Raw genomic sequence first — 14622 nt, 5'->3', positions numbered from 1 at the left:
TCCAGCCTTAGTAGCCCCGATGACTGACAGCTGAAACAGAGTGGTACAAATATTTTTTTAACCGCTTCTTACCTCCTTTCCCAGCTCAGCAAAATGCCTGCAAAAGTTTCAAAGGTGATAGGGTACCATGAAAAAGCAGCAAAAATTTACAACTTTCTCCTTCCCAGCCAGAGACATGGACAAGGCAGAGGTGTTTAATGGTTTCTTTGCCTGTGCCTTTGGCACACATGATGCACCAAGGGGTTCCCATAGCCCTGAGCTGGAGGACTATGACTGCAACAAAGATTGACTCCCAATTGATTCCAAAATTGTGCAGGATCTACTGCTCCAACTGGATCCCTCCAAATCTATAGGGCTTGATGGGATTAATCTGAAAACCCTCAAGGAGCTGCTGATGTCATTGCAAAACATCTCTTTATAATTTTTGAGTGGTCTTGGGAATCCAGAGAGGTCCCAGCTGAGTGGAAGCTGGTGAATGTTGTCCCATTTTTCAAGAAGGGCACAAACGAGAACCCCAGAGGCTACAGGATTGTCAGTCACACTTCAGTGCCTCATCAAGTCATAGAGAAAGTTATTCTGGGGGATATTAAAAAGCATCTGGAGGAAAACACAGTAGTTGCTCACAACCAGCATGGCTTTATGAGACGAAAGTGTTGCTTATCAAATCTGATTTCCTTTTATGACATGGTATCTCACCTAGTTGATCAGTGGAAGCCTGTTGATGTAATCTTTTTAGATTTCAGCAAAACTTTCAATATTTTCTCTCACAGAATCCTTCTAGACAAAGTTTTCAGAACACAGCTGGATAAACACATCATGTGTTGGGTGAGCAACCTGTTGCTCATAGGTTGAGCACAAAGTTACAGTGAGTGGGGTGACATCAAACTAGGAACCTGTCACTAGCGGTATTCCAGAGGGCTCCATGCTCAGACCTGTATTCTTCAACATCTTTGTGACTTTCATGCAGGACTGGAAGGAATATTAAGCAAGTATACACATGATACAAACCTGGGAGAAGCCTTTGAAGGCAGGGAGGCCTTACAGAGAAAACTCAAAAAATTAGGGGGCTAGGCAATCACTGATTGTATGAAGTTCAACAAGGGAACGTGCCTGGTTCTGCCCCTGGGATGAAGCACCTCTGGATGTACACACAGACAGAGGAATGAGATGCTGGAAAGCTGTGTCACAGAAAGAGACCTGGGGGTCCTGGTCGATGGCAAGTGGGACCTGAGTCATCAGTGCCCTGGCAGCCAGGAGGGCCAGCCCTGTCCTGGAGACCATCAGGCACAGCATCACCAGCCAGGCAAGGGAGAGGATTGTCCCTCTCTTCTTTGCATTGGAGTGGCCTCACCTTGGATACTGTGTGCAGTTTTGGATGCCACAATATAGGAAAGGCATTTAACTATTAGAAACCATCTGAAAAAGGGTCATGAGGATAATGAAGGGCCTTGAGAGGAAGCTGTAAAGGAGACGCTGAGGTCACTTGGTCTGTTCAGCCTGGAGAAGAGGATTCTTAAAGGAGACCTCATTGCAGTGTACAGTGTACATCAGTGCCTGCTTCTCCTCTTCCTTGTGAGGGGAAGAGAAGAGGCAGGCACTGATCTTTTCTCTGTGTGACCAGTGACAGGATCCCAGGAAATGCTCTGAAGGTAGGCTTATATTGGATATTATGAAAACGCTTTTAACCCAGAGAGTGTTTGGACACTGGAACAGGCTCCCCAGGGAAGTGGCTAGAGCACCAAGCCCATTGACAGGGTTCGAGAAGCATTTGGACAACAATCTTGGGTACATGGTGTTACACTTGGGCATAGTTCTGTGCAGGGCTAAAAGTTAAAATCAGTGATTCTTGTGGGTCCCTTCCAACTCAACATATTCTGTGATTCCATGATTCTGTGATTTTGTGAATAGAATTTGTCATAGCAAATCTTATTACCTCTGACATAATTTTCTCCAATCAAATGGACAATGGGCAGATGTATCTTGAAAGCTGTGGATTTCTGTAGCCAATTTCATTTGTACTATGTATACTTTCAGAAAATGAAGGCTTTTAACAAACTGTAAGCTATTATAGACTTTTCAGTGATTATTGGTGCAATGAAGGAAAATTTAAATATAATTCTATGCTTAGTTATGAATAGCCATCTTCTGTGAGGCATAAAGGAAAATTTTAAAAATACATACTATAAACATTTCAAGCCTTAAAACCCATTTGGCAATGACATTAGACATTCTTTTCAAGGCTTTAGAATTGAAGAATAACATTTCCTATGAAGGAGAAGTCTAGTTTATGAATTTGTAACATGGTAGTCAATTTGAAAAACACTGAAATAAAAAAAAAAAATTGGATGTATTTGTCTTAGACCTGAAAAATCCACAAGTCTTTTAGTTGTCCAGGATAAAATATGAATTTACGCATTTTAAATTCATTATTTAAGTATTAATATTTTAAATACCCACTCTTATCCAAAGGCAAATGCCATAATCGCTTAAAAAGACAGACAGATAATACAGAAAACTATTTATTTCCTTCCAGCAACTTTATATTATATTGGACAACAGTTTGTTAAAATGTAATTGGCAGAGATGGAAAGAGAGAGAGGAGTTCTAATAAGAAAGTCAAATAGAACCACAGAGACTAAAGTGTGCATTCCAATTTCTTCACGTTATGTATTTTATGACTGTAAAGCTGTAACAGTGCAAGACAAGATTTGAATAGAAGGAATGTGACTTGGGTACTCTCTAGTTTCATTTTCCTGTAGAAAACTGCTTATTTTCTTATAACTGCAAGAATAATATTTGTGATTCAGAAAAAAAAAGTCCAACAAAGCTCAAATTGTCTCTGAAATAAGGCTTGAGTGAGGTTTAGAAGGTCTAAAGACCTTGGAGAGTCTCTATGCTACAGGTGTACTTAATGCTGAGCAGCAATCTGCAAACAAAGTAACCTTGAAAAGGAACATTCATTTTATTGCAGCAGATACCAAAGGACAGACTACCCAAACAACGAAAAGTGAACAGTCAAGGAGACCTTTCTGAGGAATCATAGAAAAATGTATTTCAATCACTCTTTATACAAGAAGTGAGTTATTCTATCTTGGCAATAGCAAATACTTCTGGCTAGGCTTTTGTTGCTGTTTTGGTTGCTTGTTCCAGCATTATTCACCTCATTCGACAAATATCTCAGGCTTGTGGGACAGTATTTCATGCAGAGTAAATGTCAAACAAACAGTCATTATCAAACTCATCTGAGGACACCTTGTATAGACAACAACATAGTGAGGATGTGGAATATGTCTATGCTGGTCTGCTGTTGGCCACCTCCTTCAATGTGCTCAGCAGTTACATGTGAACCGCATTAAGTGTGTAATTAATATTTTGGAGCATTTTGGTGTTACCTTTTTACTAATTAATCTGAATACCCTATGTTACATGAAATTAAGCATCACATTTCAGATAAACTGGAGCAAGTAACTGCTTTTAGATTCTGATATACTGCACACACTGCTGCTGTGCAAAAGATTTTAACTTGAAAATACAGATGGTAGGCAAATTCCTTAAAAAAACTAAGCTATTTAATAGAATTGAGATATATATATATATATATCTGTTTATATCTCCTCTGCTATATCAAACATTCTCAATTTGCCTTTACTTTCAGGACCTTTCAAAGTCTGTTTGCTTCCAACATCTTCCTACTCATTTGGCATTGAGTCACTGCCTCCAGCCCCTGGCCAGCACACGTTGCCATTTTTTTATAATCCAATTTTTCCCTTGTAAAACAATCACAATCACCTTCTTTCTCTTTCACTGATTGTAGCTCAGTCTTAGAAGTGAGTCTCATAAAATATCCAGAAACTAGTTTCTTATTCCCTCCTCGTTTTCTAGTCCTTTCTTTAAAAATCTAAACTTCAGTATTACATACTTAAAAGAAAAAGAAATATAAAAGGACTCACACTGCTTAAGATGATTCTGTGCTGAGACTGCTGCCTATCTCTGTGTCTAGTATTGCCACATTATTCCCTTGTACTTTCCTGTCTTTCCCTATCCATCAATTGTGTCTTGTTTTACACTCATTTGCTATGGTCTTTGTAAATGAAATGACCTTGTACTCCGTGTTATAATTATAGTATGCAGCAGAAGGAAGGATTAGTAAAAGCACTGAGCTTTTGGGAGCTGTAGTAATATGCACAAATAGATAATTTTTGATAGAGTAGTTTCCTCATTGAAAAAAAAGATAAAAAAGACAAATATATTTTCAGACATGAGCAAATGATCTATCACTAAAAATTTCCCAAGAGGAAGAAGAAATGGAAACCATTGTTCTGCTCCTGTCCCTTTGGAAGTACGTCTCCAATTTTTCTCACATGCAGTGAGTTGCAATAATAAAGACTGATACTTAGACCAGGGTAAGGTGAATTTCCATTGCAGTTGTAATGAGTGGGTTACAGCTTGTAAAGCTTATAGAACAGCATTTTCCTCTCCCAATGCAAACCATAAATTTTCTGCAGACTAGAAACAGATTTACCTTCTTGGAACAAAGCTCATGAGTTCTATCTCAAGTTTGTTTTGGAATCTTCACCAAGTGACATCCTGTCTCCATTTGAAACTAGATGTTATTTTAGGTGTGCTAGTAGTCTGGCTTGGTTCTGAGTTCCTTTTGTTTTAATTATTTTATTTTCAATTATGATTGATTACATTACAAAATAATATGTGCTACTACCTAGTGTTGCAAGAAAAACAGTGGAAAGAAGCAGGGGTCTAAAAAATTCTGCTTCTGGGATACAGTGAATTTATGTATTTGTTGGTGGAGAAAATAGAAGACTAAAGCTGGGGACAAACAACAGATTTCTAAAGCATGAAAACAAAAAAATCCAAACAGCAGATTATGAAAAATGCTGTTCCAGGTTTGTTAGTTGAAGAATAAGGAACAACCAGTTAAATTTTGTAACAAAAGCCCCCTAATTTGATCTAAGTAAAGCCTTTTAGTTAGGAGGTAACAACACACTGAAATATGGCAACAAGGGTTGTGGTAGATACTCCTAAGTTACAGACCATTAGGACCACTCCTATATGTGGCTGATGCTATTTTTACAACACAATTTTTAAACAGTGGCTCCTGAGAAAAACAAATCTCTCTGTCCTTGAAGGTACTCAGAAGAAAAAAAAAAAAAAAAAAAAAAAAAAAAAGCAGACTGAAAGACATTTGTTTTGCAGAATTTGGTGGAATTTGGTGTTGCCTTTGCTTGATTTAATAACATCAAGCAAACAACAAGAGGAATAATTCATGTAAGCCAATCTAATTCATTAATATGCAGCTTCTGAAACATTTCTTATCTAAAGAACAGCCTTAACATGATGTTGTTTCAGTTGTACATTCTGTTTTATGCATTGGTGTTGTTATGATTATAGTGAAATTTGTCTCCCTTGTATGTTGCTATCTTTAATTTTCACTTAATAGGATAAAGAAGAAAGGGCATGTGTAACTAACCCCTACAGATTACCATGTCATAAAAAGCTTAAAGGAATAGAAACCTTCATATTTCTCTATTACAGACTTGGCCATTTGTTTTATGTCTACTGGCTATTTGTCCCAATTGCATTTAATGTGGTTGAATAGTGAGGATGCTGGTGTATTATAAGTGCTACAGCTCTTTCCAGAAAACACCAGATATGGACTCATTTCCATTGACTAGTTTAGGTCATACACAATACTGTAGACACCTAGACTATATTACTTCTGCAATTCTCAGAGAATTAGTAATATATATTATTAGTATCTCTCTCCATATATAATATATATAGTGTATAATATATATATATCAATTATTTAAACTAAAATGTATGGGTTTTGGATTTAGTTGTTTGCTTTTTGGGTTTATAATCTTTACAGAACAATGATAAAATGTGTGCAAAATAGTGGGATTAATTCTATTATTGCTACTTCTTGCCATTGTTGAATTTCAGATAGAGTAGGAAAATAATTTTTTCAGCTTTGGTTTGTTGAAGCTCTGCATTATCTTCTTCATGTATTTGATCTATGATTTGGTCTATTGCAATCAATCAGTACCAAGATTTTTTTAAAGCAATTTTTCTATTCTTTTATTTTGAGAATTTTATTTGGAGACACTAGGAGAGGGCATACTAAACTCCTAAGGAATAAATATGACATATCTAACTCCAATTATGCTAGAAGTCACTATTGTGACAGTAATGTTTAACTAAACTTATAATAAAGCAGCAATGAAGAGAAAGGACTAAAATTTACAAGAATTTATTTTGCAATTTGAACTTAATTTTTTACTAACTGCAATCACAGTTACCTTTTACCATACATACATATTGGGTGATTGAGTGATTAATTGATTTTTGTGACTGGGTAAGATTGACACCAGTCCTGCTGTAGCTCAAGGCACCTTTTCCACAAGCCTCTCAGCTTATATTTATCTGCTTGATTGTTTTTCTTTATAGTTGTCTCATTTGCTTAATATTTTTATTGAATCTAAATATTTTCATTTATTCTATTTTGACTTTCTGGTCTTTCACACATTTTTATTTTTAAAATAAATTTGGACTGCTATCTCTAACAAGTATTCTCAATTTAATGATATTGTCCTTTGTGGCTGTGTTCCTACATGTTTTAATATGTTTTATTTCAACAAGTTAATATGGTTTCCCCAAGTTAAGATGGCTTCCCTTCCCCTTACCCCTTCCCGCCAAATTCCCGTTTCCATAGTTTCTCCCCATCCCATAATACTTGTTTACCAGTTAAATACAGTTGTCAATCTTCTAAGTTATATAACTCACGTGTCAGTCCACCCTTCCAGACCCCACCCCTGTTCAACAGTCTCCCAATGGCGATTTGTCCTGAGTTAATGTATTCCTTACCCCATGTTGTTCCCATTGGCTGCTATGCTAGAAACCACTCCTCCCCAGTTGCTCATTGGTTGTTTAAGAGACCACCCATTTTGCCTTTAAAAATTGATGTCTGTGCTGCTCAGGGTCTCTCTCGGGACCTGAGCTAGAGAATAAACTCCTCTTGTTCAGTCACCTTGAGAGTCCTCCTTCTGTATACCTTCGTCGCTTGCTCTGAACCAGGCTGCCCTGGAGCAAGAACCCCTGGATTGCAGGAGGCAAGGGGCTGCCATTTTCCGGCATCCTTGGGACTGCCGCTCGGGGAGGGTTTGCTCCTTGGAACACTCACCCCCGCAGTCCTTATCAGAATTAACATCTAAATGTAATATTCTCTTCAGTCAATTAATTAGAGGTATATCAACAATTGTCTTTCTAGTCTGCTACTCTACTAGCTAGTTTGAAAGCTACTACTTAACCTTGAGAGGTGTTTCCTTTAATGCACATTTTGATGTGACATTTGACCAAATTGTGTTGACTGGTAGTGCATATTAACACAGTATGGCTGCATATGTCTTCACCAGTCACCCAGAACTTCACTTACAGGGAGACCAATTACTTAGATGCTATGAATGAAATTCTGTTTCATTCTAATTGGCATTATTTTCTTCATTTTGAAAGTATACCACTGTGCCATTAAGGAAGGCCTTCAAACTATTATGTAGAATTAGCATTGTAATTATCTCTCAGATATACATGGGGAAAATAGCTTAGAGAAAGGAATCTTTCAGTTGATTAGTGCCTCTAAGGCTGTGTATTTTAATCAGTGTAGAGCAGACTCACTAGAAATCATGTCATTCTTAGTGTTCTATATATATTAATATGGTATTTTAACACATCCCCCATGTTTCACTACAATATCTGTTGCACTGTACAAAAAGCCCAAATACCATTTTGGATGACAAAACCCTAAGTCTTCAAAGCATGGCAAGCAGTAGGTAGATTTCTGTCCCTACTAGATATTAAAAGCATCTTTTGCAGTATCAAATTGTGATATTTATTTCTTGAAATCCTATGTCTTCCATTAAAAACCTGTGACAACACTAGCTGAGTTGAACTCTTGCAGATTTGTTTAAAATGAGGGGAAGGGGGGCCAAGGTGGAGGACGAGATTTCCCACAGTGAGTAAAAAAAATGAGGATGTGGTGACATTCTGTATGTTCTACAACCTCATTCTGCAGTACCATTGATAGCTCTCAATTCCTTAGTGGAAAATTCCCTATATTAATCACCAATAGATATGAGTAAACCAATACTGAACTCTTTAATTAATTAAAGTCAGTGACTAATGGTATTTTATTCTGTATGAACTTTGGCATATAAAACTGGCTTCACAGTGCTTATTTCCTGATGGCCATGAGCATACATGATGATGTAACCAGTCTCTTGCCTTTTTTAACTCTGATCCACCAGTATTTTTAGAACTAATTAATTGATTGCTGACCTGTAAGTTTGCTGAAGATATATGTAGCTGAAACCAGCTCAATATTTTTGTGTGTGGTGCAGCATTCTTATGTTTTGCTTAGGGGCTTGTTGCCACTCACTGCTGTGATCCTGGGAACAAAGATTCTCATGAATCTTTGAAACACATGATTATGAAAATACAAAATCATTATTCATTCACTGTTATCAACCACATAACATAGAGCTGGAAGCACATTTCAGTCCTGCCTGAGGCAGGAGACCCAAGTCTTGTCACTGCAATTTTTCTGAGATTCTTTAGAAAGAACCTGGCAAAGATGACCCAATACACCTAAAAATCTCAAAGAAAGTCTCCCACACCATTCCCACCAACAAAATAGTGTGTGTGTGTGTAAGGATAAACTTCTGTTGAGCAGGACTCTGTCACAAAGTTTTTACTCTACAAAGATGACCTTTGGAAGTGCTGATTAAGGTAAACACTGCATAGGGATTGAGCCAGAGGCAAGCCAATGTTTCTGTAAACTTCCTCTGTGAGTGTGTTACTGTTTTTAAGATAATATTAAAATGAAATCTGTAACACCAGAAAGTAATAAAGCAATTAAGTGTTTCATTAGGAGTCTACTGACTTTCCCCAAAGGGACTGGCAGGTATCACTAAGAACACACACACAGACATGAGGTGGATTTCCCCAGAGGCAATTAAACCTTTGAGATTGCTCCCTGGTTGATGTGGCATCTTGTGTTCTTCTGGAAGCAAAGCTTTTCCACATGTTATTAACTGAGATATGAAGTTATTTGATGAATAGGTTCATAGACAAGACATAGAGATATTCCTACTTCACTTTCTTTGTAGGGAAGAAAAATGAAGCAGGAGGAATATCTGTCTCTTGTCTAAACACCGGTAAATTAATGATTGTATTTTGCTCTTTTTCATAGACTTTCTGCCATACAGCTAAACACTATTTCAATCCAGATGCTTCCTAGCTAAAGAAAAAAATTGAAAAGCTTATCTTAGAACTTTATGAAAAATTGTGTTCATTCTCTGCATTCATTCAATAGCTTAGGCAATTTTATTCTGATATAAAAAATTGATTTGGTAAACAGATGCTGAGATGTTAAAAGATTCAGTTATGTAAGATTCAGTACCAGTACTGTGGTACACTTCACTGTCTACACTAAAAATAAGCAAGCATTTAGTTTTAATTGTAGCTTTCCTTGACTGGGACTATTATTTATTTCTAAGATAGTTTACATTATAGAAAATTACGACTAAACCCATGTATTTTAGCATAAATATTTTGCTGATTAAAAAGACTAACACATGTACACAGTAAAAACAAATTCTTGCCTTCTGGCATTTGCTTTTTATTGTAGGAAAGTAGCAAATCCAATTACAAGATGTTTGATTCACTGGGCAAATCCTGCTGGAACATTTTTGGCTCTGCAGGATACCACTCAGTACTGAAGAACCACTTGTCAGCATAATGATGTAAAGGACCACATTCTGTGATTCACACTTGAATCTGTTTGCCAAACGATTTTCAGGATGGCACTTCACGAAATGCTCCAAAACTCTCTTTAGGATTTAGGTTCTTTTAATCTCTTTAATTCATAATCATTCTTTGCATACATTAAAGCTAATAGTGCAGTGAACTCACCTTTTTCCATGGTTTTGGAGAAGATTTAATTCCTCCAAACATAAGATAAAAAGAAGCTTTGATATTTAATTTAAGAGGATGCTCTTTGCTAGAATTTGACTTATGTTAAACTTCTGGGTTTGGTTTTAGAGTCATTTTTCCACATAAAATGAGGCAAATCAGAAACACCCAGATATGAAATCATCTGGTGTAAGTCAGTGGAAAACCATAATGAAAGCAGATTTTAATGCTTATATTTGAGGAAACTTACCAGGATGCATTTGTAAAATAAGTAAATATTGAAGGAAGCAGTCCCTTACAAGCAGTCAAGGAAACCGTATCTTTACATTAAACAGCAACAACAGCAACACCACAAACCAAAAAAAAAAAAAAAAAAAAAAAAAAAAAAGACAAACAAACCTCTCTAAACCCTAAATCAATCAAACAAACAAACAAACAAAACCCCACAAACCACACTAAGGAGAGGAAAAAAGGCCATTTAAAATTTTTTCATTAAATTACTTTGTTCTGTTTATTAATAAAACACATTAGGTAAATAGAGCAAGGAGCAATTACTGTTAACAGTATGTAGAGTTTTCATTATAGGCTAGAAAATCTGCTCTGATATGTAGTCCAATTATTCAATTTAAAGGTATAATTAAATTGGTGGACAGAAAAAGTCTGTACACCACCACTGTGGAAGTCAGTTAGAAAAATGCTGAAAGAATGCACCTGCCTCAGAAAATCTGCAGTTGTATCAGATAGGAAAGGGTGGAATTTGTCTGTTTTTGAAAGAGACAACATATTGAAGAGCATGCATATTTTTCAGAATAGTGAGAAATAGAGATAGAAATTACCTAACTGACAAAATTTCTAAAAATATGAAATATTTCCTTGCCTTTTTATCCTCTTGATACACTACTCAGTTGATGAATCTGCCCTTATCTCCTTCAATGGAATAAACTCTGTTTCTGTTTTGCTTAGGTCTCAATGACTGGAGGCTTGTCTCTCCCTTACCTCTGATTTCAATATTTCACTGCTCTACTTTGCTACCAAGAATGTATCTTTTCTTCACTCATTCTGTGAAATGTATTAAAGGCTGATATCCTTTTCTAACCTCTCATATATAAAAATAAATAAATAAATAAATATTTTTAAAAAGGCAAATCTCAATTAGGTCCTTATTTGATTCAATTAAACATTGTAAGAATTTTGAGCTATTCACAGCTATTCTGGGCTATTCAGAACAGTATAGGAGCAGAGCATCAGGTCATCCAGGCAACACAAACAGTGTTGTACAATCAATTTAATATCAAAAACTTTCAAAAAGTATTCTTTTTCTTTTCTGCCATGTTTTGAGGTGTGGAATAAAATTTTCCAGATAGGGTCCAACAACACCTTTTTTTTGCTTTTTTTTTTTAATGAAATAATGTTTTATGAGAGTCATAAATAAGAAAAATTGAGAAAATCATGAAAATGGAAGGAAGTTTCTATGTATTGATATTACATTCTCCAAAAATTCTTGACTTAAAATCTATTTTTAAAGGATATGTGTGAATTTAGATCTTTCTGACGTCCTTATATCCTGACATAACATCAAGATATACTATCAGGTTAGGTAAAAATAACATCTAAGTTGCATACTATCTGGGACTTCACTCTCCATAGTCAAGTTGCCTTGTGATACCTCAGCGCATAATTTTTTTCCATTACTTGCATATTCACCCATAGAATTTCTCTTATTTCTTTGCTTCTTGGTACATGCACCTCTTCCTATAAAGGGAAATGCTGTTTATATTTCCATTGTCAGTCAACATAGTCCTTGCAATGAATCAAAATAGGATATCTTTGGATATTATTATTAATTATTCATTCACTTTGACTAAAAATCCACTAAGAAAGAAGTCATGAACATCACTAGAATATGTGTTGAAATTTGCCTTTTGAAAAGTCATTGTTCAGTCATTGCTCTGTTGTTGGGTGAGTTCTGTCAAGTGTCTATGTAGGAAAGAACCTTTGAAAAATTCCTGCTATTATTTGGTGCCTTGAATACCCGCATGTGCTGCCTTTGCAACACACTTTTATCACAGGTCCTTACATTCTGGTCATTCTCCAAGTTTTGCCTTGTTTCAGAGGGGGGAAAGAAAAAAATAAAACTGTGTGATAGTCATGGAATATTGGGTTAAAAATTCAATATGGCTAAAGACTTCAGAATAACTCCCAAAATTCAGATGATGTTAATTCAGTTAATTGATATTTTTAGTTGTCAAAATTACTTAGGTTCTGGACTAGTGCTCTTGATAGAAGAAAAGCAGGCATAGATCTCTTTGAAGCTGGAAAAATACTGGGGTTTATTTCTCCATATTTTTTTTATTTTATTTTTTAAACTTTTCATTATTTTTTTTCATTTTTCAACCATTTTTTGCCTTACTAAAACATGATTCTTCCTTTTTCTAGCCTACATTGAAGATTCTTTTCTCACTGAGGAGCTGAAGCACTGAATGTTCCACCCCACTTTTTTCCCTTTCTTCATTTAAAAACGTTTCCTGTTTGCAGCTCAGTTTAATGAATTACCTATTCACCCATCAGTTCTTTCCCCACTGCTGTAGGTCATTTGCAATAACAATTTATTGCATCTTTTTCCCTCTTTATAATCCTGGTGTGTCATTTTCCCCATGTTACCTGTGTGACCCTCTGTTTCTTCTCTGCTCAATGTTACCTCTCAAACAGACCTCTCCGTGAAGATTTCTTTTGATATTTTACTTAATAGAAGCCTATTGTAAAAAATTATATTGTTGAGCCAAAGTCCCTGTGTGTCATTCAGAGGGTAATTTTGCCAATTTCAAGACCTCTTACATACTTTGTAGCCTTAGCTTTTATATTTCCAACTGAGCAGGTGTCATCAGGACTTTATATATTATCAGAGTATTGAATACACAATCAGACTCAACATTTTTACATTCCATTGCCTACTTTTTCTTTCAATTTAAGAAGCTTCTTAAGCCAAGAGGCAAATGGAAGAGACAGGCAGAAACAGAAGGAATGTGATTCATATCTAGGATGATTTTAGTAGGGTAGGAATCATGGTGAATGGTACATGAGAGGAAGTGATACATTGGAAGAGTCAGATGTTTAAAATACAAGACTATTATCACAGAGTGATTAGGAAAGAAAGGAGCTATACATGGGGTAAGGCTTGCATCAGAAGGGAGCACCAAATGTGCTGAGCTGAGGGATCTTCAGTCCACAGGAGACATTCAGAGGACAACTTCCCTTCTGCCCAGTATACAGTCCTGATGATCAGGGCTTTGGAAAGAGCAGAAAAGCCCTTTTCATGGTCCAGTTTTCTCCTCAACTTAAAAAACCATACCAAGCTAAAATCTACAGATATATCCAGTATAGGTCAATTGAAGTTTTTCAGAAATATTACTTACAGGATGGTTTTACTTTCTTCCATCTGAAATATTTATCAGTTGTTGAAATTCTATGAAAGAAACACGTGTCTGGGAGAAATCATTAGAGCACTCTGTTAAATATGAAGTACTCTCAGTTGTTTCAAAAGAATATTTAAAGCAACAAAGGCTGGTGGTGGTGCTGTGACATCAGTAGGGTCAAAGTAGTGACTCCAGAACAAAGGAGGTAAGAGAAAGGATTGAGAAAACCAAAGAAATTATCGTTGATAATGAAGTGGCCAAGATGTACTACCTAAAGAAGTTGTGCAGTCAAGAAAGAAGCAGAGTTATGTGGAAGGCAGAAGTAATCTGAGAAGATTTCAAAGAGCCATGAAGAACTCTGTTGATATGCAGGAGGCAGAAGTCTTGGGAGTTGAATTAAATTGCAAAAAGCCAATTTGTTAAAAAATAATACATGTTTAAGGAGGCGAACAACTCCAGGATAAAAATTAGTAAAGGTGAAATATTAATTTCCTGAGAAAAAGTTCTGGATAAAGAAACAAAGTAACAATGTAGATTTTTTTTTAGAAGGTAACAATGTAAACATAACAAAAATCCCAAAAAACTAAAAACAAAAAAGAAAGGGAAACCCACCAATACTAAACTAAATGAAATTCAAAAATATATTACAGGTACAATTGACTCTTTACAACTAATTTAATCCCATTATCTGTATTGGTTTTCTTAAGTAGAAGAGACTGTATAATAACCAATGTTTCACCTTGGAAACTTGCCTATAAAAATTAGACACTTATCGTGCTAAATTGGCAAAAATATGACCAGGATTATTTCTGCCATAACAATTACTAATTTTTATTGGTAATTTTTATATGTCTCTGTAAATTCAAATAGCAACTCATGGAGAAGAGCAGGAAGTAAAAGCATGGATTGCAATTCCCATCTCTCACCGCTTTAATTACTAGATTTGTGAGACACATGGGGAATTTCCTCTGGGAAGTAATGTTTTAATAAAATCTCAAGACAGGAGATAGGAGGCCTCTTCATGGATGCACACATATATTTATTAAAAGTGATATGCAAGACTTTGGGTATTTCTTTTAAAGTTAATCCTTTCACAGTGGTGCATGGAAATTAGTACTGAAGAACTAGCCCTTCAGAGTTCATTAATGAATTGATACTTTTCAAGCCACTTCTTGGCCCTGGACATGGACATCAACATTCTTGCTTTGTAGAGTTTTCTTTTTCT

The 14622-nt window shown here is 35.9% G+C and overlaps 1 protein-coding gene across 1 annotated transcript in view; it reads right to left on the bottom strand.

Annotated features, from left to right (window-relative positions):
* CDH19 (cadherin 19) overlaps window positions 1-14622 on the bottom strand; it is a 75184-nt gene that overhangs the window by 38561 nt on the left and 22001 nt on the right. The gene's annotated exons all lie outside the window — the stretch shown is intronic.

This window comes from Zosterops lateralis (assembly GCF_965231275.1).
Source record: "Zosterops lateralis genome assembly, chromosome: 1".
Classification (NCBI taxonomy): domain Eukaryota; kingdom Metazoa; phylum Chordata; class Aves; order Passeriformes; family Zosteropidae; genus Zosterops; species Zosterops lateralis.
This window is presented reverse-complemented; position numbering and strand designations above follow the sequence as displayed.